We start from the raw sequence: 26,185 nt of genomic DNA, 5'->3' as shown, positions 1-26,185 counted from the left end.
AAGTTTGCGCCTATGAAGGTAATAGACTGGCAGGGCGATAAGGATGATTTTTCGTAGTTGACTGAGATGCCCAAATGAGAACAAAGGTCTATTGTGTAATCCCTGGCTTGTATAAGCTGATGCCTGGTGGTGGCTGACAGGAGCCAGTCGTCGAGATACGGAAACACCTGGAATCCTTGACGTCTCAGGTGAGCCGTGACCACTGCCATGCATTTGGTGAACACTCTGGGGGCTGTAGTGAGACCAAAGGGCAGGGCTCTGAACTGGAAATGACTGGACCCCAGCCGAAGCGGAGAAATCTCCTGGAGCGTCTGTGAATTTTGATGTGATAGTACGCATCCTGAAGATCTATTGAGCACATCCAGTTGTCCTTCTGTAAGAAGGGTAGAATTGACTGAAGAGTGACCATTCGAATCTTGTCTTCCTGACAGACTTGTTGAGTCTGCTGAGATCCAATATTGGTCTCCAGTCTCCCGTCTTTTGGGGACCAAAAGAACCTTGAGTAGATTCCGGGCTCTGAATGGTCTATAACTGGCTGAATGGCTCTTTTTTGCAGTAGTTTTGCGATCTCTAACTCTGCAATGTCCCTTAGACCGGGTGGTACATCTGGAAGGGAACTTGAGGGGAAGGGACTTTCCTCGAAAGGAATTATGTAACCCTTGGATATGATCGACTGTACCCATCTGTCTTGAGTGAGGGAATGCCAGGCTTCTGGGTACAGTGATAATCTTCCCCCGACTGCCTCCAAGGAGGGACAGCCGGGCAACACCTCAGGGATGCTGAAAAGGCTTCTCAGGAAGAGACTCCCTGTTGCCCTGATTCTTCGGACCCCTCTGCCTCTAGAGCGTCTGTTGTTGTTACCCCCTCTGCCTCTAGGGGTAAACTGACCACGTGAATCCGGCATGACTCCTTGAGATTTACGGAACCACATCTTCCCACCCTTCTGTCCTTTGGGATAAGGCCTAGAAGGGGTGGAAAAACGGACTCCAACAGCAGAAAGAGTCTTGCCGTCCTGCTCACACCTGGTCAAGGTTTCCTTCACCTGAGGGCCAAACAAAGCTGACCCATCAAAGGGAGAATTTGTGAAGGATGCCTTAAAGGGATCCGCAAAATCACATAGCCGCATCCAGGCTTGGCGTCTAAGAGCCACACCTGTGCCTGCAGCTCTACTCGCTCCATCAGCAGCATAAGATATTAGCCGCATGGAGGAGTTAGCAATGGAATTGAGGGTTCCTAGCTGCGAAGCAATCTTTTCTTGGGCCCCTGCAGCTGTAGGATCCTGAACTACTTCTCCCAGCTCCTTCAGGATATCTCTCTGGAGTCTGGTGAAGTGACAAAGATAATTCAGCGAACGCATAGCAAAGGTCGCTGAGGAAAACATCCGCTTGCCGTACCTATCCATGGTCCTAGAGTCCTTGTTAGGAGGATGGACAGGCACGGAAGGATCTGCAAGTTCCTTTTGGTGGCCGCAGCCACCACCATGGCATCAGCGGGGACACCCTTGGTAAGGAATTGTTTGTCACTAGGGGCAGTTATAAATTTAGAAGGCCTCCTAGGGACTGGCTCTACAGAGTCAGGAGCTGTCCACGCCTTTCGAGCTATAACCTGCATAAGGGGGTCGAAAGGCGGAGACACCCAGGAGGTGGAGGGCCGAGATCCAAACGCCTCTAGGTATACTGACTCATCCTCAGAGGGATTGTTGGTGGGCCAGTTTCCCCTCTGTTTCAGAAGTTCTAGGATGTCTGAGAAGGAGACATCCTCAGAGGGGGATCTAGGGGATCCCTCTGACTCATCAAAGTCAGTATCCGAAGTGACAGGCTCAGGGGAGTCTACATGCTTCCTCTTACAAGTCCTCTTCCTAGGAGGATCTCCCGAAACATCAGGAGAATCCTCGGAAGAGGGGGAAATTCCCAATGGGGAAACCTGAGGCGGAGGATCTCTGGGTCCTGTAGCAAGAGAAGTGGCAGAGATGTCAACAGGTACAATAGAGGGAGGAGCTACGGAAGAGACTGCTGACTGATACCAGTGGCCAGTACACTCTTCATCACCTCGAATGCTCCCCTCCCAGGCAGGTCCGAGAGACCCGCTCCAAGAGCTAGGAACTCCGGGGCCACCGAAGGGAAGTCTCCGAGGCAGATGTCGGAGCCGAGCTCACCAAGGCCGAGGCTCCAAGGGGAAGAGCGGGTTCGGACAAGGGTCCGATGCCACTCACCCCCTCGGAGGAGACCATGGAAGCCCGACCATCGAATCCCTCTAAGGAAGAGGAGATAAGAGTAGGGGCTGAAGGAACAGAAGGGGGGTATCCGTCCTCCAGCCGTAGCAGTAACCATGCCCGAAGACTCCAACTCCAAGCTCTGAGGTAGAGTTGAAGGAGGAACTGTAACGGGGTGTGGACCAACAGTCGTCTGCTGAGACGGACTGTGTAGCATTTGGGCCAGTACCTGTGACTTGAGCAATCTACTGACCACTCTCTCTAGGTCATGGTCTGACAACCTGGATGACCTTGAAGATCGGCTCCGATGGCTCCGTTCCGATAGAAGAGGCGAGGCCGGCGCCGAAAGTATCCGCTCCAAGGAAGGAGACCTCGACCTCTTCCTGGAATGGGTCATCGGAGCCGATATTACTGATCCTGTCGGCACCGATTTCGGAGCCGGCAGAACGCTAAGATGTATCGGCTCCAGCCGGAGCCGATACAGCCACCAAAGTAACGGTGTCGGAGCCGATCGGAGCCGACACCGATGCCTGTGCCACATGGGTGTCGGAGCCGATCGGAGCCGACACCGATGCCACGTGGGTGTCGGAGCCGGTCGGAACCGACACCACAGTGGTCAAAGCAGATTCAGCACCGATAGCCATCGGCGCCGAAAGCTTAGTGGATCCAGAATCGGCTCCAGCCGAGCGATCTCGACTCTATACGAGTCGGAGCCGAGGCCACAGGCTTAGAAACAGAAGCCTGGGTCTTGGCAGATTTAGTTGATTTTTGTGGGGCCGACTTAGCCGGAGAGCCCTCCGGCTTAAGAAGACCCGAGAATCAACTTATTCTCTCTCCTGCAGGACTCTCTGGCTGAAGGAGTGACAAATAGCACAGGAGTCCTGCAGGTGAAGAGGGCCTAAACAGTACAGGCAAGAAGTGTGACCGTCTGTCAGAGACATCTTCTGACAGCACGAGTCACACTTCTTAAAACCTGAAACCCTCTCTTTAGACATGGTGCCTAACAAAACACACACACACCAGTCCAATTAATTAAACTAATACCAAAAGGGTATTTAGTAAAAATACCAACACACACACCCTAACGGGGGGGGGATGGGATAGGAAATTAACTGACTAAAAAAAATTAAAAGAGACAGGGATTTCTGTCAGAAAAAGTTAAATTAAAGTTAAACTATCAAAACAAAAGTTTTAACTAAAAGGGGCTTAAATGTCACAAATGTGAATTACTTACCAGGAGCTGGTAAAGAGAAGACCTCCCAAGCGAAGCGGCAAACGAGATCTGGGTACTTCCTGCCTTGCATCATGGGATATGGGGCTGCCTCGAGCTGGTAAAAGGAGTTCTCGAGCTAAAGCAAGTGCCGAGTCGGAGCCGAGGGATCGGCTCCGAACCCATCAAGCAAGAATGAAGGCGAGATTGACAACTTAACATCATTCTTTTTAACAGCCTTAACTGAATTAACACTTGTGACATAGACAAATTTATATTTACATAAAAGTAATCAAACTGTGTTAACAAGTTCACAGTTACAAACATTATACTTCATATATATTGCTATATATCATATAACCTAAGCAACATTACTTAAAATTTTCAATTCCTGCCATTTTTTTAAACAAAAAACATCTTTATTAAACCATCACTTATGAAACAGGCAATCATACATTTATACGTGTGTAAATGAAAACAAACCACACCAACACAATCCTAGTTGCAAGCATTTTACATCAAAAAGCATGCTGACACACTCCCAGTTGCAAACATTATACATCACTTATAATGTACCCAATCATTTTCAGTCAAATATTACATAGTTCATTTAAGTCCTGAATTCTTTTAAACCTCATTCCTCCCCTGTATGTATTGTTCCCACATTTCCTGTTTTTTCATATGTAGTTGCTCCTACCCTTTTTTCAAGATCTCAGTTCCAGTCATTTTATCTCTGTTACTATATTCACTACTTCTAGTATAGTTGGTTTAGATTTTGATTTCCCTTTTCTAGTAATTGCTTTTTTGGCGGCCACCATAATTAGGTACAGCAGGGCTTTACCATGTCTAGGCAATTCCGATTCTGTATCATAGCTCAGAAAAATCTTCTCCCTTGTCATACCAATCTGCCCACCAAGCATCTCCGACAATGCATCCCACAGGGAATCCTTAAAGTCCACTAACTCACTGTAATCCCAGAAAATATGTTTCCAGCTACCTCTTTCATCCCTGTTACACCTCCAACATTTGCTGTCAACCTGAGGGAAAATTCTCTGGACTCTATTTGAGGTATAAAAATAGCTATGTAAATATTTCCAAGCAAAAAATCCTAAATCTTCTAGATTTTGTTGCATATTTCGGAGGCATACATAAATCATCCCATTGTTTCTTTATGACTTGCTTATCCAGTCTCTCTTCCCAATCCTTTCTAACCTCCTCTGATTGATTCTTATAGCGTTCATACAATATTTTATACGATCAACTAATTATTCCTTTTTTAATGGCAGCTTCTTTTCTAGAGTCTACTAAAAACTCTACCAGTGCTGATCTTTTGGTTAGGTCCCCCTCCCCATTTCTTTCTTTTTGCCTATACTCTCATATCACTTCTTGATAGGGAAGGCAAGCTCTAACCCCTGCAGTCCAAATAAATTATTAGCATCTACCCATTCTGTCATCTTTCTCTCTCTAGTTATTTAGGTTCATAGGTTCATACTAGGCTATATGACCTAGGGCATTTATAAGCCTAGCCAGAGTATGTTTGGCTTTCGCCACCCATTTTAAATTAATTTTGCTATGCCCTTTTTCGCGGTTAGTATACTGTGCCTCTGTCTAACAGTGACACAGAAGTGATACCCGGGGTAAACCTACGATCTCCCATCCACTCATCAAGATTCCTCTTGAAGAGAGTCAATGAGGGACTCTGCCTAACCTGGACTGGGATTTTATTCCAGAGTGAAGGGAGCCTCTGGGTTATGAATCTGTCCCTCCAGCATGTCCTATTTATTTCAGAGCTGAGGTTCAAGTCTCTCGAGCGCGTAGCTCGATGGGACTTGGATTTTTTGAGGTGCAGCATGTCCCTTAATTCCGGGTTGGACATGGCTTTATACGTCAGGCTCAGATTGCCTCTGAGCAGGTGGTATGCCATTGAGTAGAGCTGGAGTTTCTTTAACCGGGCAGCATATGGCATCTGTTTGAGCCCTTTGATCCTCTTTGTGAGGTACTTTTGGGGTCTTTCCAGTTGCTGCAGGTGTCTGGTAAGGTACATCCCAAAAGGGGCATTGTACTCGATTATGGGCCTGATGAGGGATGAGTAAAGAGGCACGATGACCTCCCCTGATCTAGATGTGAATCCCTTCATGGTTAGGTGGACTATATAAAATGTTTTTCTAACCACTTTGGCCGCGTGGTTGTCAAATGAGAGATTGCTATCAACTTGGGTCCCCAGGTCCCTTATTACTTCTTCTGTACTTAATGGATTACCACCTATGTGGTAATTTGTGGGCACTTTGTTTTTGCCAAAGGGGATGACTATACACTTTTTGGCGTTTAGCTTGAGGCCATGGCTCTGGCACCAGTTGTTGCTTTCTATGAGGCCCTTTTGGAGGATGCTTGTGTCGGCTGGAGAGTCGATTATGGCACCCAGTTTGCAGTCATCTGCGAACTTGGTCAGCCACAGTCCTTCCGTGTTGGCCTGTACCTCCGAGAAATATATACCGAACAAGAGAGGTCCCAGGACTGAGCCTTGTGGGATGCCACTTGTAATTGGTTTGGAGTCTGACATGGCTCCAGCAATTCTAACCATGTAGGTTCTGTCCTTGTGCCAGTTTGCAACCCATCTAGTGACATAGGGGTTTATATTTAAGCTGGTGAGCTTATCTATAATGCCCGAGTGGAGTATTGTATCGAAAGCTTTTGCGAGGTCCAGGTAGGCTGTGTGGACCACCTTCCCTTCGTCAATGTACTTGGTGATGGTTTCAAAGAAGTCGACCTGGTTTAAGAGGCAGGATCTGCCCTTAACATAGCCGAACTGGGTAGGATCCAGTGTCTGTAGGTCCCCAATATCTTTATTTATGAGGTTCATGATGATCCTTTCCATAGCTTTGCAGACCAAGCTAGTCAGGCTTATGGGGCGATAGTTTCCAGGGTCCGTTGCGGCACCACCTTTGTGGAGAGGGACCACTGTTGCTGTACCCCACTCTTTGGGTACATATCCTGTAGTAAGGCTGAGATTGAACAGTAGTTTTATGTTTGGGTTTAGCTCTTCTTGGAGTTCATGTAGGACGCAGCCCGGGACATCGTCTGGTCCCATTGATACTGTGTTTTCTGCTTTGGAGAGGGCAGCTCTTACCTGAGCATCTGAGATGTCAGGGGGGCAGCACTCCACTGGGATAGATATTTGCCCTTTTGGTGGGGAGGGGGGGAGAAGTTTGCGCTGAACCTGTCAGCTAGGATGTTGGCAATGTCTGTGGGTTCTGTGTATTTTTTGTCATTTTGAACTAATTCTGAGCATATCTGGGAATTCCCACCCAGGTTCCTAACATAACTAAAGAAAGCCTTGTGATTATCCTTAGTGTCCTGTGCAATTTTTCTCTCGAAGCTGGCCTTAGATGATTTTATGAGTGCCTGTAGTTTTTTGCTAATACTGATCAGAGACGCCTTCCCTTTTTGGGATTTTGCTCTATCTTTATAGCTGGGGTCCGCCAGACAGGACGTCTGCCTTTGGAGGATTGGGTCTTGGTTTTATTTGGGATTGCATGATCCATGCATTCCTGAAGGTGTTCATAGAATGCATTTATAAAGGATTCTGCGGTCTGGGCCGTATTTTCCACAGGCCCGGGGGCTTTGAAGGATTCCACCTCAGTTTTGAGGAGTGTGAAATTTGCTTTAGAGAAGTTTTTCACTGTGGTTTTCTGGGCAGGGGGTGGGGTCGTGATGTGAATATCCAGTTGGATTAGTTTATCATCTGATCTTACCAGTGAGGGTTACACTTCTGGTCTGGAGCATAGAGTCCCCATGTTGGTGATGATCAGGTCCAGTATGTTTTCCCCTCTTGTGGGAGTGGTAACAAGTTGTTCCATAGCATTTGAGTTTATGAATTCTAGGAACCTTTGGGCTAGGGTGCTGGAGCTAGAGTAATGCTCCCAGTCTATGTTTGGGTAGTTGAAGTCACCCAATATAATGGTGTTTGGAGAGACCTTCATATTTTCCAGTGTTCTCAGGAAGGCCGAGTGGGGTTCCTAGCTTTGGGAGGGTGGTCTGTAGCAGGCTATAAACTGGAAGGCAGTTTTACCCACTGTTAGTTGCACATGGATAGTCTCTGATGCTTTGTGCTGTGCCACCAACCTGGAGGTGTGGGCATCTTTGATGAATATTGATACTCCCCCCTCCTTTTGTAGTTCGGTCCAAGTTTTGAGGCCGAAACCTTGGTTCCTTTGCCAGTTTTCTCCAATAAATTCCAGCCCCCTCTTTCCTATTGTCTATATCCCTAATTGCAGTCATCCCTATCAACAGAATCTCCTTTCTCCATTCCTGTCTTGGCCTAGTTCTTAGGATACTTGCTGCTACTTCATAGATATAATATTCTGTATGATTATTGTTATTCTCCTTAAAGGCCTGTATCCAAAATTCCAGTCTCTCCTTGTTTCTTGAGCTTTCCTCCTGTTTCACCATCATCCCTTTCCACTTTGAATTATAGTTTTCTGCTTGTGCTATATATAGGAGCCTTAACTGTGTCGCTCTGAAATACCCATTCAAATTAGGTAACCCCAACCCTCCCTGGTCTACGGGAAGAATCAGCTTATCCCACTTGACTCTTGCTGTCTTCCCTGCTTACATCTGAGAAACATTCTTGTGCTAGGAGCACAAGAAGGACTTAATGCTTCTTGCAAGATGTAAAATACCTGTACATAAAATAAATGTTAGAAATCAAAATCTGAGCATTCAAACTTTAGCTGAGATGAGGCAGCAGTGGCAGAAGAAAAACCTAACCTTCTGCTGAAATGGAAGATCGTGCTTGTAAGGCAGATGAAGATGTTGAACAATGACTATGGAATGGGGAAAACAAAAAGCCAAATTGTATTGACAAAAAAGGGGTAACAAGAATTAAAAGTAAACATTTTTTTTATTTCAGAAGAAGGTTCTGAATTAGTGGCAGTACAGGAAGACACAAGTGGCATATTTACTCCACAGTATATTGACAAGTGTAAAAAGATTGTGTCTAGAAATCTGGAAGTTGGGCATTGATGTAGGAGATAAACAGATCTCTCTCACTCTCTCTCTTTTCCCATCTTTCTCTTTCTATCTGTTGCAGCTACCACATGTCCATTAGAGGTTTCACTTCAGAACATGGAGTTACTGAAAACTCGAACTTCATATGGTCAAGACCAGGCTGCATATCATTGCTGGAGTCTTCCTGTGTCCTGAAAGAGTGCTATTCAAACTATCTGGAGATATACAGAGCTGAGTATATTATTCTGGCACTTCAGAGTTGTGTACTGGTAATTGTTGTTTGACATTGCTGGCTGACTTCAGAGTTGTGCACTGTTATTTTTGCTTCACTGTATAGTTTTTCAGATCTCTGCTGAAGGTGTTGGTTTTCCCATACCCACCCTCCCTATTTTTGTGTTGTTGTTTAAATTTGGAGGTTTTTGCAGTTGCCCGCCCCCACTGTAGATTTGATCTGGGACACTCGCCCCAGTCCCACCTCTTTACCTCATTCTGTCTAATAGACTCCTTCTGCATTGTTTTTAGTCATTTTTAATTTAATTGCATTTTTTAAACTGTTTGGTTTAACACTGCTAGATACTCCAGTGTGCTAGCTTGCACTGCATTTGAATTGTTTTCACTGCTGTCTGTTTTAGCTACTTTTCTGTATATATATATATATATATATATATATATATATATATATATATATATATATATATATATATATGTGTGTGTGTGTGTGTGTGTGTGTGTGTATATATATATATATATATATATATATATATATATATATGTGTGTGTGTGTGTATGTATATATATATATATATATATATATATATATATATATATATATATATATATAAAAATACCTTTCCTGTAACTAGTGTAGTCCAGATTCAGATTTGCTGTATCCAGGACTGTATGTAAGCTTCTGAGCCCCCAAGCTTTTTATGTTGGAGAGAAGCCTTCTAGCTTATCAGTGGGAGTGGTAAGCACTAGGTAACCTATCTACCACATAAGGAGTGGCTCTGGCCAAGAAATTGTAGTTATTGGCCGTTTCGGCAGTTTTTCCATCTCTCTCAACTTTCTGATTTAAAAGCCCACATTTGCACTTGTTTCCCCCCTTTCCTGTAACTAGTTTAGTCCAGATACAGATTCTTACTTTTAGCACTTGAATTTGCTTATTCGTGATCAGCACTTGTTCAGAACTTGTAAGCACTAAATAACCTACTAATTACTACAGCACTCAACCTTCCTCATTACCTAGAGGAAAACAGTTTTGGTACTTACTTTCCTCACTTGCCTAAGAGAAAAACAGCTCTTGTACTCACTTTCCTCACTTATCTAGAGGAAAATAGTTTTTTTATTCAGGCATGTCCAAGGGTCAGCTCCCAGTGTTCTCTCCTGTCTATCTGATAAATCTGGGCATCTTGGGGCAATGTAGAAATTGCCTCATGTACACAGACAACCCTCTCCTCCTACCACCCGACACTACAACCTGTGAGAGATGCACTTATCTAGCCAAACTGGAGGTAAAGCTCTCTCCAATCAAGACTGAACTTGACAGTCAAGAGGAGAAGGTAAACACTTGCACCACACCACACTAATCACATAGTCTCACTAAATCTACACCACCAAAACACAAAAACATTCACGGAGGCTCTCAATAATAATCTGCTCAAGCAACAGAGACTTCCAAAGCAGAAATGCAAGCAACCTCCACCCCCCCAACACAACCAAAATGACACATAGCCCGCAGACTCAGTGTGCCACTCAACCACAGCCAATAAGGCAAAACAATGTACCCAGCACACTAGTCATAGGTGACTCTATAGTCAGGCACACTGATGTCCCACTCACCAGGCTAAACAAGGAGAAGGTTACTGTCAGCTGCCTGTCCAGTGCCAGGATCCGCCACATAACCCACACACTCAGGTCACTCCACAACAAGTATAAATATGACTCTGTCATTGTCCATGTTGGTGTGAATGACCTGAGATGTACCTCCCTGGACTACATGAAAAGAGACATGGAAGAGCTCTCCGATCTTGTAGCCCAGGCAGGTATGACCCTAGCCCTGAGTAGCATTCTGCCATCACCCAGAATGATGCCGCAGTACAAGGACAAATGATTGACTTCAACAACTGGCTAAGCTTCTGGTGCCATTCTAAAGGGATCCAGTATCTGTCTGCCTGGGATGACATGGTCGACACACCACGATGCTTTGCCAGAGATGGCCTGCACCTGTCACCCCTGGGATTCCGCATACTGGCTAAGGTTCTTGCCGCCCCTATAGTGCCTTTTTTAGGCAAGGTTCAAATGACAAATTCACCACCGTAACAGGAACAGGCAAGCAAAAACTGAGGGTGATGCTACTCAATGCTAGAAGTCTAAATCTCAAAATGCACTCACTCGAGGCACTCCTTAAAATAAAGAACATTGATATCTGTGCAGTGACTGAGACCTGGTTCAAGGCCCCAGAGAGCACCCCTGCACTACCAGACTATAACTCATACCACACTTTTCGGCCATGTAACCTGGACTGGAACACCAAAGGCAGAGGTGTGTCCATATTCATTAAGGATATCCACACCTCCAGGCTAGTTGCTCAGCATAATGCAGCCGAGGTTATCCAAGTGCAACTAACTCTGGGCAAAACTGCAATCCAAATTGTAGCTTGCTACAGATCACCCACCATGCCCCAGGATTCCCACTCCTCTTTTCTTGATATACTGGAAAATATTAGGGTTCAACCAAACACCCTAATAATGGGCGATTTCAACTACCCCACCATTAACTGGGAAAACTACTCATGTAAAAAACTTGAAAGATACATGAGCTAAAAACATACTCCAGCTGTTAGCGTCAATAAAGGCAGTCCATATTGTATATACCACCAATAGTTCCAAAATCCAATAGCTCCACGAAGCCCAAAGCACAGTAGAAAAATTGATTTTATAGATTTTATTCCAAAAACAAACGAACACAAATATAACGATTAAGCATTTTCGTCTCCTCACCGGAGACCTCTTCAGAATGTCTTGAAGAGGTCTCCGGTGAGGAGACGAAAACGCTTAATCGTTATATTTGTATTCGTTTGTTTTTGGAATAAAATCTATAAAATCAATTTTTCTACTGTGCTTTGGGCTTCGTGGAGCTATTGGAGCTATTGGATTTTGGAACTATTGGTGGTATATACAATATGCACTGCCTTTATTGACGCTAAAAACTACTCATGTACCAACTCCTTCGCTCAACGCTTTCTGTAATTCGTAAACTCCAATGCCCTGGATCAACTTATCCACACCCCCACCAGGGGCAACAATATCATAGATCTAGTCATTACCAATATGAGTGACCTGTGTTCCACACCTGAAGTCAATGCTTCATTGGTCCGATCCGACCATAAGCTAATTACCCTAGATATCCACATCCTGCCTCCACCCCCCATTAAGGAAACCATGGTAAAAAATTTCTCCAAAGCCAACTTCATGCTTCTTAAGACAGAAGTGGTGAACTTCATGACACCCATGCAGATGGACAATACAGTTATGACTACTGAATCCTACACAATTGCACTTTATAAGCACTTACATTAGTGCATGGATCGTGCTATCCCAAACAGAACCAAGACGCTATCCTCCAAAAAAAGGAAGCCAATCTGGTGGTTCCCTGCCATAAACAAACTGTACAACAGAAGGAAGAAACTCTTGCAAAAGAGAGTAAAATCCCACGAGTGGAGGAGCTCCCTGGTCAGCCTCAGCAAGAAGCTGCGATTCCTGCTAAAATCCTCCAAAGCTAGTTACGAAAACAAAATTGCCACTGATTCTAAAGACAACCATAAAGCATTCTATAGCTATGTCAATAATCTCAATGGCAACACTCAGATCTGCTCTGTTACAGCACAATGGCACTAAATATACAGACCCAACTGATATTGCCACCATCCTGGCAGATAGGTTCACTGCTAACTTTACCCCCCCTCTCACCCCCTAAAGAGCCCATCTCTATACCGGAAGAATGCAAAGTTCCTGTAATCACGGCTGCACAGGTAAAAAACACACTCTCCAAAGCCAAGAACACAGCATCCATGGGACCAGACAACATCCCAGGCTGCGTTCTACACGAACTACAGAACGAACTGGCACCCCACCTAAGTACCATGTTCAATCATAGCCTCACCTCAGGCTTTGTGCCTACTGAATGGTACACAGCAACGGTTATCCCACTCCACAAGGGGGGAGCCACCATGGACCCCGGGAACTACCGCCCCATTAGCCTGACGAGCCTGGTCTGCAAGGCCATGGAATGTATCATCATGGAACTTATAAACAAAGACATTGGTAATCTCCAAACTCTGGATCCCACCCAGTTCGGGTTTGTAAAAGGCCGATCATGTCTCCTAAACATGATAGACTTCTTTGAAGCAGTCACCAAAGCCGTAGACAAGGGTAAGGTGGTTCACACAGCCTATCTAGATCTTGCCAAGGCTTTCAACACCACCCCCCCCCCTCTGGAATTATAGATAAACTCACTAAACTAGGTATAAATCCCTATGTCACAAGATGGGTTGCCAACTGGCAGACTGACAGAACCCACACTGTGAAAGTAGCAGACTCCAAATCCGACTTCAGACCAGTGACAAATGGAGTACCACAGGGTTCCGTCCTGTATCCTCTCCTGTTTGGTATCTACTTCTCTGAAGTACAGGCTAACATAGAAGGTCTTTGGCTAATGAAGTTTGCAGATGACTGCAAACTAGGAGCCATAATCGAAACTCCTAACGATGCGGACATCCTAGAAAAGGGCCTCACTGAGACAGATGCCTGGTGTCAAAGCCATGGCCTCAAGCTCAATGCCAAAAAGTGCATTGTCATCTCCTTTGGTAAAAACTTTGTACCCATGAACTACAACATAGGAGGTAGTATGCTTAACACCGAAAGTGTGATAAGAGACCTTGGGACACAGGTGGACAGTAGTCTCTCCTTTGATAATCACATCGCCACAGAAGTCAGGAAATCCTTCTACGTGGCGCACCTCATCATAAAAGGTTTCTCATCCAGAAAAAAAGAGGTCATTGTTCCCCTCTACTCATCACTCATTAGACCCATTATAGAGTACAATGCCCCATTTGGTATGTACCTCACAAGACATATACAACAACTGGAAAGGCCGCAGAAATACCTCACAGAGAGGATTACCAGCCTCAAACAGATGCCCTACGCAGACCGTCTCAAAAAACTCCAGCTTTACTCCATCGCATATCGCCTACTCAGAGGTGATCTATGCCTAACATACAAAGCTATGTCAAACCCAAAGCTGTTGGACATGCTCCACTTAAAGAAATCCCAATCCCTCCGAGCTACACGCTCTAGGGACCTAAACCTTGTCACCACAAAAAACAGAACATGCTGGGGGGATAGATTCCTGTCCCAGAGACTTCCCATACTCTGGAATAAACTACCTATCTATATCAAACAAAGCTCCTCATTAGCACTCTTCCAGAAAAATCTTGATGATTGGATGGGAAATAGGAAATTCACCCCGGGGATCACCTCTGTGGCTCTGCTCGACAGTGGCACAAGAAAATAATTTTCTTGGGTGGCAAAAGCCAGGATACCTTTTTGGCTGGGCTTGTATAGGTCCCAGGGCCGATAGCCTAGTACCTACCTATGAACCTATGAACCTATATGACTGAGTTTTCAGAAACTCGAAATTCCAAACAGAAAAAAGAAAAAAAGAAAAAGAAAAGTCAAACACATCGTTTCTGCAGGGTGGCAAGCCCCCCTGCACCCCCCACACCCACCCTACTTAAATATACCAACTCTGAGATCGCACTACAGTGGGGAAAAGGGAAATCTCCTGTTCTGTGCTGTATGCAGAAGCACAGAATGGGAGATCTCCTGTTTCCTCGCTATAGTGCAATCACGGAGATGGTATATTTAAGTAGGGAGGGTACAGGGGGGCTTGCCCCCTGCAGAAACATTGTGTTTGCTTGTTTTTTTTTATTCCACTTCCTAATTTTGAGTTACTGAAAACTCGATCATATGGTCTCGACCATATGAAGTTCGGGTTTTCAGTAATTCGATATATGAAGTGGAACCCCATTAGAACACAAAGTGCTTCTGAAGTTTGTTGCTTCTCATAGTAAAGCTAAACTGCCCATCTTTTTTTTTTTATTTTGAAACACCTTTATTAAATTATCACTTAAAACACAGGCAAACAAGAATGAAAAACATATTAACATTTTTTTCATTTACATACATTATAGATCACATCTATTTTCTTTCTTTATAACTATCATCAATCCAGCATCATATAAATTGCTCAATTCTGGCTTTCCCTTAAACCTCACTTCTCCTCCTCCTGAACATTGTTCAAAATATTGACAATAACAGGCAAATAATTATTAGGGACACACCATGATGTACATCCACCACTATAATATTTCATGAGAATTTAATAGCAGACCTTACCCAATATAAGAACCTCTCCCCTCTTGGGAAAACTCTACGCATTTTTTATTACTCTAACTCTAGTTTCCCATCCTTAATATCAGCTCTTCCTTAAACATCACCAATTGTCCTTAAATTCAGTTTGACCTGAGTAGACCCAACTGGAATAGTGACACTGGACAATGTGATTTTAAAACCTTCATACTGGTAAAAAGAAGTTATGTTCTTACCATTACGTTCCATCTGTGTTGTTCATCTTCATTCATTCATTACTTACTGATGGGTGTCAGTTCCATCCTCGTAACTGAGTCAGCCTTGTAACAACCTCATGCCAGCCAAAAAACTCTCAAGGTAAGCTTTACCCATAGTGCCCCTCTCCCTGTTACCTCAGATTAAGTTTGCCCATAATAAAGAAAGCAGAGGCTATTTCTAAGCATGTCCCCTAATGCGGGATTTGGACCAAAACTGGACCTCCAGGATCCCCTTGGAGGGGGAATGAGGGTGGGACGTAATGAATGAATGAAGATGAACAACACAGATGGAACATTATGGTAAGAACATAACTTCTTTATCTGATGTTGTTAATCTTCATTCATTCCTTACTGATGGGACAGAGTCCCTAGCTACTTTATGCCCTAGGAGGCCCTTATGGAAGGATGTTCCTGAGTACCATTGAACCAAAGGACACTCTCCCGCTGGAGACCAAATCCAATTTGTAATGAGTGATAAAGGTATTAGGGGTAGCCCAAGTTACAGCTGCACAGATATCGTCCATTGAAGTCTTTGAGTGAAAGGCTACAGAAGTCGCCACTGATCTGGTGGAGTGTGCTTTGACCTTGCTCGTTAGAGGAATTTGATTATGTTGGTAGACAAAACATATACAATTTCTCAACCACTTAGATAAGGTCACTTTAGAAACAGAGTTTCTCAGTTTAGGGCCTGAATAGGAGACAAACAACTGGTCTGATTTATGTAGTGATGTAGCTCTGTCCAGATAAAATCGTAATTGTCTATGTACATCCAGCAAATGAAGGCAGTATTCTTCTTTGTTTGAGTAATTTGGAAAAAGACTGGTAGGTCAATGGTCTGGTTAACTGTCAATTTTGAAATAATAATGGGCAGGAAGGTAGGGTTAGTCTAGAGTGATACCCTGTCCTTATGAAAGACCATGTAAGGATGCTTTATACACAAGGCCTGAAGCTTAGAAATGCATCCTGCTGAGATAATAACTACTAAAAGCAGGGATTTCCAGGATAAGAACTTTATATCACAAGTGATAGCACATTCAAAAGGTGATTGAGTCAGGGATTGCAATACTAGTGTTAAACTCCAAGTTTCGGTTGGTTCTTTGAAGGATGGTCAGATATGCGAGACCCCTTTCAGAAAGGTTTTACAGAGACGATGGGAGATTAAGGATGAGTCTTGGAATCCATTATAGAAGTCTGAGATAGCAGCCAAATGTACTGTAATGGTGGAGGCTGCTGCTCCTGAATGAAGGAGACCTGACAAATAATCTAAAACCACACTAACAGGAGCTGAGCTAGTCCTCTGTGTAGAGACCAAATAAGGAATTTCTTCCACTTGCCAAGATAGATTTTCCTGGTAGATGCTTTATGTGAAGCCAGAGGAATGTTATGTACTGGGGAGGTAAGGTTATTCTGCCTGGCAATTACTGGAAGTGGAGAAACCAAACTGTCAGCTTGAGACTGGATATGTTTGGGTGAATCAACCCCTGCAGGTGTGAGATTAATTCCGGAGTTGGATCCAGAATCCATGGTTGGCATACTAGGTGAGGCCAAAGGAAGAGAAACCAGATCTGTTGGGGCCAGTAGGGTGCAATGAGGATTATTCTTCTTCTAAGCCAAAGGGCCTTCTTTAGAAATTGTGGGATCAGGGGAAAGGGAGGGAAAGCATGCAGAAGTTCCGTGGATCAATCGTGTATTAGAGCATCCCATGGGGACTCCCTCTGTGGGGGAATCCGGGCAAAGTACCTGCTGCATTTGTGATTTGCTGGAGAGATGAATAGGTTGCAGCAAGGCTGGCCCCAGTGGCTGAAGATCTTTGCTGCTACGGTTGAATTGAGGGACCACTCGTGAGGCAGGAGGATACATCTGCTCAGTTTGTCTGCTATCATGTTGGAATTCCTGGGAATGTCTGTTGCTATCAGAAAGTGGTTGGAAGCTATCACCCATTGCCAAATTCTTATGGCCTCTCGACACAACAGGTAGGACTTGGTTCCCCTTGTTTGTTGATGTACCAGACCACTGACATGTTGTCAGACTGGATAGCAATTGTCCCTGAGGGGAGGACAGATTGGAATGCTTGCAATGCTAGAAGCACTGCCCTCAATTCTAGGACATTGATATGCAGGTTGCCCTCTATGGTTGACAAGTGCCTTGGACCATCTGTCTCAGAAAGTGCCCCCACATCAGGGAAGAGTCCGTGGTCACTGTGGCTGTGGACTGAGATGGGGAGAAAGGGCAACTCCATAGGTCTTTTTCTGGCTTCATCCACCAACTTAAATCTTGTTTGCATCGCTTTTTTATGCAGATCTGAAAGGACATAGAATGGCGTGTAGGTTGATGAGGCAAACACTCACTTCCCTAACCTGTCCACCACCGAGACTCCCTGTTTGGGGAGTGGACAGTCTGGCTCTCCTCGGCGAGATCCTTCCTAGTGGCCACCACCACCACCACCACCACCATAGCATCTACCGGTAGGCCTTTGGACCAGTGTGGGCTTTCTTTGTGTGGGGACAAATTTTTTTCTGATCTCCAGGGGATTGTTTCAATAGTATCAGGGCACTTCCATGCGTGCTGCATGACAAGTTGGACTAATTCGTCTGCAGGTGGGGTTACCCAAGAAGAAGAGGGTTGAGCACGAAAAGCCTGCAAGAATACAGACGCCTCAGAGGAAGGGTTGGTGCCCTTCCAGTCTCCCTGCTGCTTTAAAATTTCCAGAATGTCAACAAAGAAGACATTCTCAGGGGGCAACCATGGGGACCCCTCCCCTTCTTTGTAGTCCATATCTTCGGTGAAGGACTCCTCGGGGGAGTCCACATGCTTCCTCTTGCACAATCTCTTACATGGTACCTCTTCAGTGCAGGCTTCTGATGAGGACTCTGAAGACAGGGCACCCTGTATTAGGGTATCTTGAGGCTTTTTAGCTCAATGTCCCAATGTGGTGGCTTGTGTCAGCTGTGGTTCAGAGGGAGGACATATCTGGTATTCTGACACTGATGGTTTGCCTACAGAGACAAGGGCCCTCTCCATCACTTGGAAAGCTGGCCACCTGAAGAGGGATGGGAGCCTGGAAATGAGAAGGACAACCTCGGAACCGAGATCACACACCGCTCCAATGGGTCTCCTCCCAAGGAACGAGCCCCAATCAGGGGCTTCAGCCTCAACCATTACTCCCAGAACCATAGTAGACAGCACTGTAGAAAAATTCTGCACCGTACTAGGGGTCATGGTGGCTGCAGTCCAGTCATAATCCTGAGGATGGCTCAGCTCCGAGCGAGCCGAAGACTAAAGAGTTGGCTCCGGAACCACGGTGAGATCCACCAGTGGAATTGAAGAAGTGGGAACTGAAATAGGCATCGGTGCCGAGGACTTCGATACCTGCAAGGAGGTCAAAGGAGGAGAATATGCAGGAGTCCGTGGAGAAAAATTTCCAACTCCAGTTGGGAGGGGAGTTCTGCAAGGTGTTGAAATCCCTCTGGCCATCAGCAGCTGGTCCACAAGATGCACCACATCCAGTTCCAAAAGGCTCCTGGAAGATCGGGTTGATATCCCTAATGGAGAATTGGGTCATTCTAAAAAAGGGCTATATTGCTGCACAAAGAAAAGATCTGCCATGGGGGAGTATTGGGTCTGAGCAGGCTTTCCTATTGGCACCATGGTCTCAAGACCAGTAACATGTATAGGGTGGGGGAAGTGACCGGTGCTGGATTTACTATTGCTGATGCCGAATAGGATGGAACTGAAGTGGTAGTTGAAGGCATACTTGGTACAGTGGGTATTGTCAGTGCCGTGGCGGGTGCTAGGATCAAAATTATAGAAGACAGCACCAAAGTAGATACATGCAGCTTCGGAACTGAGTACAATGCCATGGAGGGTGGTTGAGGCTCCAGAGCCGAAGTTGGTGGTGCCAATTTAGGAATTTTTCCCATCACCAAAAAGAGATGAAGAAGGAACAGAGTGGCTTCTTTTTTGTGTTTTTTCTTTGGAGGGGGTGAGCCCTTCGACCCAGAAATAGCCTCTGAGAAAGGTGTCTTTAATTGGCCCTTAAGAATCAGTTTGTTTTTCCACTCATTTAGGGTACAAGACCTGAACCCTTTACAAATGTCACAAGGTGGTTGAACAGATAAATGTGGGACACCCAAACAACAGACACAAAAAACAAAAAACATGAGTGTCCGAATTAGGCATTTTGAGATCACATTTGTCGCATTTTTTTGAATCCTTTTGTCCCTTTCTTCTCAGACCTGGCGGGGAACAACTTCAGAAAATTGCTTATCACGTATCAACAAAATACAACACAAATACAATACCAATACAAACTCTAAAAGTAAAGCAGATAGAGAAGTGTTTTTTTTGGAAAAAGAGATTTCAGAATAAAAAAATTTATAGTACTTGGCTGACAGCTGGCTTAACACATCTTGATGGCTATGCGGCAAATGAGATCTGGGATAACAGGGAGAGGGACACTATGGGTAAAGCTTATCTCGAGAGTTTTTTGGCTGGCATGAGCTTGTTACAAGGCTGACTTGGTTCCGAGGACAGAACCGACACCCATCAGTACGTAAGGAATGACTGAAGATTAACAACATCAGATTATATCTTTAAGATGTAAAGTACAAGGTTACCTAAGTCATGTGGCAGGGTAAGTCTTGGCACTTGTGAGTAAAGCTAAGAAGTAGAAGCAACATGTCTGTTTCATGTCTTGTGTAATCTTAAGGCCTTATATCTTTGCTAATGTGTAGCTACCCAATAAATAGTCTTTCAGGAATGTCACAACATGAATATAGAAGACTGAACATTGCATCTGAAGTGGCTTAACATCCAAATATGGGATCAGAATGGTAACAAAGATGGCAGAATTAGTCATTTATTTTGTTTTTTCTCACTTAGACACCAACTGTATAATTTGCTTCTGTGCCTGTTGCTGCAGCATATGCTTTGTTTCTACTGGTCAGCACTTAGTGAAGAGTATCTCTTTTTTTTATTCTGTTTACATAAAGTTCACCCGAATGAGATTTCTTTACTGCAATGACTAGCACTTGCTCACAAAAGTAAACAAATACATATTATCCTGGAGTTGTATGCAAGTTAACTTGATCATTGCTTGGCAGGATGATGCTTCCATCTTCAGCATTTTCCTTTTTTACAATTTATTAAATTATCATTTAAAACATAGGCTAACATATATTAATAGGAAATAAAATAAACTATATTAGCATTTTTTCATTACATACATTATTGTATTTTTTCTTTCTTTATAACAACTGTCACCTAGTCCAACATTACATATACTGTTCAATTCCTGCCACATTTTTCCTCCTGAACATTATTCTGTAAGTATTGTTTTCACAAATTCCATTTATTTCAATGTAATTAGCTCCTTTCCTTTTCTAAAGATCCCACTTCCAGTTATTTTACCTATTTTACAATATTCAATACTTCAGATAAACTTAACATGGCCTTATGTCTAGTCAATTCAGATCTTGTGTTCCAGCTCAAAATAATAATTTCCTAAGTTACAGCCATTTGCTCACTCAGTTTTTCTGACAGAGTACTCTGTAGAGGATTTTTAAAATATGCCAACTCATTACACTTCAAAAACATGTTCCTAATTTCCTCTTTCTTCCCCATCTCACCTCTTACATATGCTATCTACCAGAGGAAAAATACTTTGAAGTCTGCTTGGGGTATAAAAATACCTATGCAAATACTTCCAAGCAAAAATCGTAAACCTTCTGGACTTGTTGAATGCTATAGCAATAACCCACGCCTGGGTGTGGGTAATGCGGGATTTAACCACGGTTGGCGTGGTTTCGCCCAAGGGACCAAACAAAGACAACCGTGGTTAAATCCCGCATTACCCACACCCAGAAGTGGTTATTGTTATTATAATGACATTATTTAAGAAAAGAAATAATTACTTTTCTTAAATAATGGCATTGTATAATGCCTCTTTGCTGCCCTTCCGCAGCTGTCTGGTATTCCGCGGCAGTTCTGATGTACTGCGCATGCCTATGCAGTACATCAGAGCTGTGGGCAAAAGCAACGGAGAATGCAAGATCTCCGTTCCTTTTTACTGTTTCGCTATGTTAAATGGGTTTAACATAGCGAGACAGCTTTAAAATAAGCAACGGAGATCTCCGTTACTTATTTTAAAGCTGTCTCGCTATGTTAAACCCATTTAATATAGCGAGACAGGTTTAAAAAAAAAAGCAATGGAGATCGCAAGATCTCCTTGCTTTTTACACACTGTGTCGCTATGTTAAAGGAGTTTAACATAGCGAGACAGCTTTAAAAAAAGCAACGGAGATCTACGTTGCTTTTTTTAAACCTGTGTCGCTATGTTAAACTCTTTTAACATAGCGAGACAGTGTTTTATACTAACGGAAAAAGTCCGGGCGACCGGACCTTTTTCCGTTAGTATATTGAGGGATTTACAACGGGCACGCTGGTTGGGCTGGCCAATCAGCGTGCATGTTTTAGAGGAAGAATTGTATAATTTAGAACTATAAACATGTCCTCCCATTTTTCCTTTGTAAATTGCTTTTCCAGTCTCTCTCCAAAATCTTTTCTAACCTCCTATGATTGATTTTTATACTTATCGCTCAATATTTTATATGCCCTGCTAATTATCCCTTTTTAAACAGCAGCTTCTGTTCTAGAGTCAACTAAAAACTCTACCAAGCAGCTCTTTCACTTAGGATTCCTATATCCTTCTCTCTTTGTGTATACTCAGATATCAATTCCAGGTAGGGAAGACAGTTTCTAGCCTGCAATCCAAACATATTCTTGGTCTTATCCTACTCCTTCCCTGTCTGGTTATTTGTTCCCAATACCTTGGTTTCTTTGTCAGTTTTCTCCAGTAAATTCCAGCCCCCTCTTGCCTATTTGTGTACCCTACTTGCAGTCATCCCCACTGACAAAATCCCGTTTCTCCATTCTCCTGTTGGTTTAGTTCTTGGAGCACTTTCTGCTACTTTATAAATATTATATTCTTCATTGTTGTTATTTTTCTCCAGAGGATTTACATCCAGAATGCCACTCTCTATTTCTTGAACTCCCCCCCCTTGCTTGACCATCATCATCCCTTTCCACTTTGAATTACAACCTTCTGCTTGTATTATGTATATGAGCCTTAGCTATGCAGCTCTAAATATATATCACTTCAAATCAGGTAATCCTAAACCACTTGTTCTATGGGAAAGATTAATTTATTCCTCTTAATTCCTGCCTCTCCTCCTCCCACATAATTCCTTCAACTCTTTTATTATTATCCACAACTTTTCCTCTGGTTGATAAAAATATGCCTGACCCATGGGGACTAAACCCATTTTCACTGCTTTCATGTTACCATCCACATCCACACACCAGAACTTCCAGTTTCTCAGTTCCTAGATTGTATTTTAGAACTCCTTGCAAGGAAAAATGCTATTGGTTGAAGGTTTAGGGAGAGCACCAGACACTAGACATGCATAGCTAAACTGCAAAGCTATCGTTATCTTATTCTGTCTTTTATCAGTGTGCCAACATAACAAATGTGTTGATGATTACTGTCTGAATAAGGCCAGGACAGAGACAACTCTGAACACATTGACAGCACAGTTATGGGTTTGTTTATCATAACAGGAGATCTTCAGCAAGAGATTGCAGTAACAGTAAATGATAATGCTTGCATTTTACTCCTTATTTTGGGGTAATAAACCAATGCCCCACCCACCCCACAAAAAATGTGTAGTTTCCGGGAAACGGATTCAGTAAGAACAGTTAGTTAAATGTGTGAAAGGTGACAAAGATGGTAATATTTGGTATGAATAGTTTTTTTTTTTTTTGAAAAGGAGACTGAATACATGAAGATGAACAAGAATAAAGTCAACAATGAATACAGGACAATGATCAAGATGTCAATGATAAAGGGTGGGAGAGAAATAGAGCAAAAACTATGGGAGGATAAACAAAGTGAAACACAGGGAAAAATATCTAATAAATGAAACATTAGAATCTTCTAAAACTAAAAACACTGTACTGCAAAATGAGTGAAGTATTGCAAGAGGAAAGGAAACCCATCCTTTGTCACATTCTACTTGCTGCTTATTCAAATGTTTAAGCAGGAAGATTACTCATTTTTATTCATTTCCTTCTCAAAGTTTTAGTACATCTATACTTGTTAGGTCACACTGCATCCTTGTTTGTGGTTTACTGGACTCAGAAAAGGAGGAGAAGAAGAGTTGTTTCTACTTTTCTTCTCTTCTTCAAGCCTATGCATCCTTACAGTTTGTGTGTGTGCGTGTGTGTGCGCGCGCGTGTGTGTGTGTGTGTGTGTGTGTGTGTGTCTGTGTGTGTGTGTGTGTGTGTGTGCATGCGTGTGTGTGTGGGGGGGGTTCTATTGAATTATCGACAGCTTAGGTTGTCGAATGCTTAATAACCGACACCTAAGCGTCGAACGCTTACAATAGTGAACGGCCACATTATTGAATTCTTTCCTCGGGAAAGAATCCGCATGGCCGTTATTGGGGATTTGCCCTTTCCCCAATGTAGAGCGATCTCAGAGTTGGTATATTTAGTTAGGTGGGGTGGGGGGGCGAAGCCCCCCACTCTGTTTGGGTGTGTTTATTTTTTTTGTTTACGGATGGCCACCCTAATTCTTTCCCAAGGAAAGAATTTGATGATGTGGTCGTTCGCTATTGTTAACTTTCGATGCTTAGGTGTCGATGTTTTAGGATTCGACAACCTAAGCTGACGATGTTATGATATAGATGCTGTGTGTGTGTGTGTGTGTGTGTGTGTGTGTGTGTGTGTGTGTGTATAATTATGGGGTAGGGAGCTTGTCAGTGTTAAAAATGCTTTTGTGTGTACTGCAACATTAGGATGGTTGCTGTTTTGAGCTTGTGAACTTTAAAGAGTTTAGACTTTTTATTTTTGAATATGTATGATAATTACATGAAATGTATTCGTAAGTGGATAGTTTTGATACATCCAGATTTACACCTGCATTAATGAGTCTTAATTGCAGTTGTATAAAAACTGTTCATGGTAATAATGGAATAATGATGGGAGAGGCAAAAAGTGGTTAACCCCAGTTAATTATACTAAAAAGATATATGAGAAGAATGTCACTGACTCTTTTGTTGAATGGAGTATTAAACTTGACTAAATAAAATAAGAAATGCTGCAAAAAAGAATAGCAGCAGATGTTCGTTTACAAGGAACAAATCCAGGCATGACAACTGACTGCATTAAATTTAGTAGTTAACTTTCTGCAATAAATTTGATTAGTTTTGCGATCTCTGTTCTAAATAAAGGTTTAATATTTGTGCTTTCATGCAATGGTGTAGTGAAAACATTAATTGAATTAAGACTATTGACTAGACAGACAAATTTGTCCCTGCCATTCCCCCTACAATCAAACAAAAATGACTACAGATTTAAAAAGTAGTATATTTATACCCAACAGTCAATAACTCAAATGCTTTTCAGTTCACTTCTGAAATGTAAGTACACAAGTTATTATAACAGTGTTGTACTTTTAAATATTATAATTTGCCACCAGAGGAAATTGAAAGTAGTACAATATTAAGTCAACCAAGGTGGGGTGATAGTACTGATGAGTTTTGCTAAAGGCATAGAACAAATGCTGCCTTTGTTGGAAAAATATGGAATTAAGGACATTTCCTCATTATGTCTGAGGAGCTTATCACTACCATGAAGTTGATATTTTATGAGATCCACCTAGATAATGCTATTAGTAATAAGCCATTTCAGTTTTTATGCAAGATTTTGTACATTCTAAATATCCAACAATTTATGGACTTCCCAAAGTTCACAAATATATATATATATAATCCACCTACTAGGTAGAGGTATTTTATTCTGTTGATAGACAAAGGTAATGCAATCTCTCAACTACTTTGAAAAGGGGACTTTGGAAACTGACCTGCCCTGAAAAGGATAGGAACGGCTGGTCCGATTTCCTGAATACTTTAGTTCTGTTTAAGTAAAAACGTAATTGTCTATGAACATCTAACAAGTGTAAACAATATTCCCCATTTGTTAGAAAAATCTGGGAAGAAAACTGGCAAAGCAATGGACTGGTTGAGATTCGACTCTGAAATAACCTTGGGCAGAAAGGAGGGATTAGTCCGAAGTGATACTCTCTCTTTATGGAAAAAGATGTATGGGCTATTTACACACAAAGCTTATAACTCTGATATTCGCCTGGCTGAGGTGATGGCTACCAGGAATAAGGTTTTCCGTGACAAATATTTCATATCACAGGTGGCTGAAGGTTCAAATGGTCAACAAGTTAGAGTTTGTAAGACTAGTGTTAAATTCCAAGGTTCAATAGGGTCTTTAAGAGGTGGTCTCAATTGTAAGACTCCCTTTAGAAAACTTTTGCATACAGTGGGACAGCAATGAAGAATCATTAAAACCATTATGAAAATTGGAGATAGCTGCTAAGTGAACTGTAATGGTTGAGGCTGAGACCCCTGATTGGAGTAAAGTTGACAAGTATTCTAAGACTTTATGGACCGGACCTGAGAAGGAGTCTATTCCTTGGTCTTTAGTCCAGCACACAAACCTGTCCCATTTACTGTGATAAAGTTTCCTGGTGGATGGTTTGTGAGAGGCTAGAAGTATCCTTTGCTCTGGGGAAGATAGGTTATTCTGGCTGGCAATCAGCGGAAGTGGAGAAACCAAGCTGTCAGCTTGAATATCAGTAGACTGGGCTGGACCAGCCCCTATGGATGAGACAAGAGTCCTGGGGTTGGATCCAGAGTCCATGGATGGTGGACCAGATGAAGCCACAGGAAGGGAAGCCAAACTTGACGGGGCCAAAAAGGTGCAATGAGGATTACCTTGCTTCTCAACCGTTGCACTTTCTTTAAGAAAATTGGAATCAGTGGAAGGGGAGGGAAGGCATAAAGCAATCCCAGGGCCAACTGTATATCAGAGAATCTCTCGGTGACTCCCCTGAGGGGGTATCAGGGTGAAGTAGCTGCTGCTTTTGTGGTTTGAAGGAGAGGCAAAGAGATCGCTGGCCCCAATGATGAAAGATTTGTGGCACTATTACAGGGTTGAGAGA

Source organism: Protopterus annectens, chromosome 1.part0 (genome assembly GCF_019279795.1).
Source record: "Protopterus annectens isolate FY-2018-M chromosome 1.part0, PAN1.0, whole genome shotgun sequence".
Lineage (NCBI taxonomy): Eukaryota > Metazoa > Chordata > Ceratodontiformes > Protopteridae > Protopterus > Protopterus annectens.
This window is presented reverse-complemented; position numbering follows the sequence as displayed.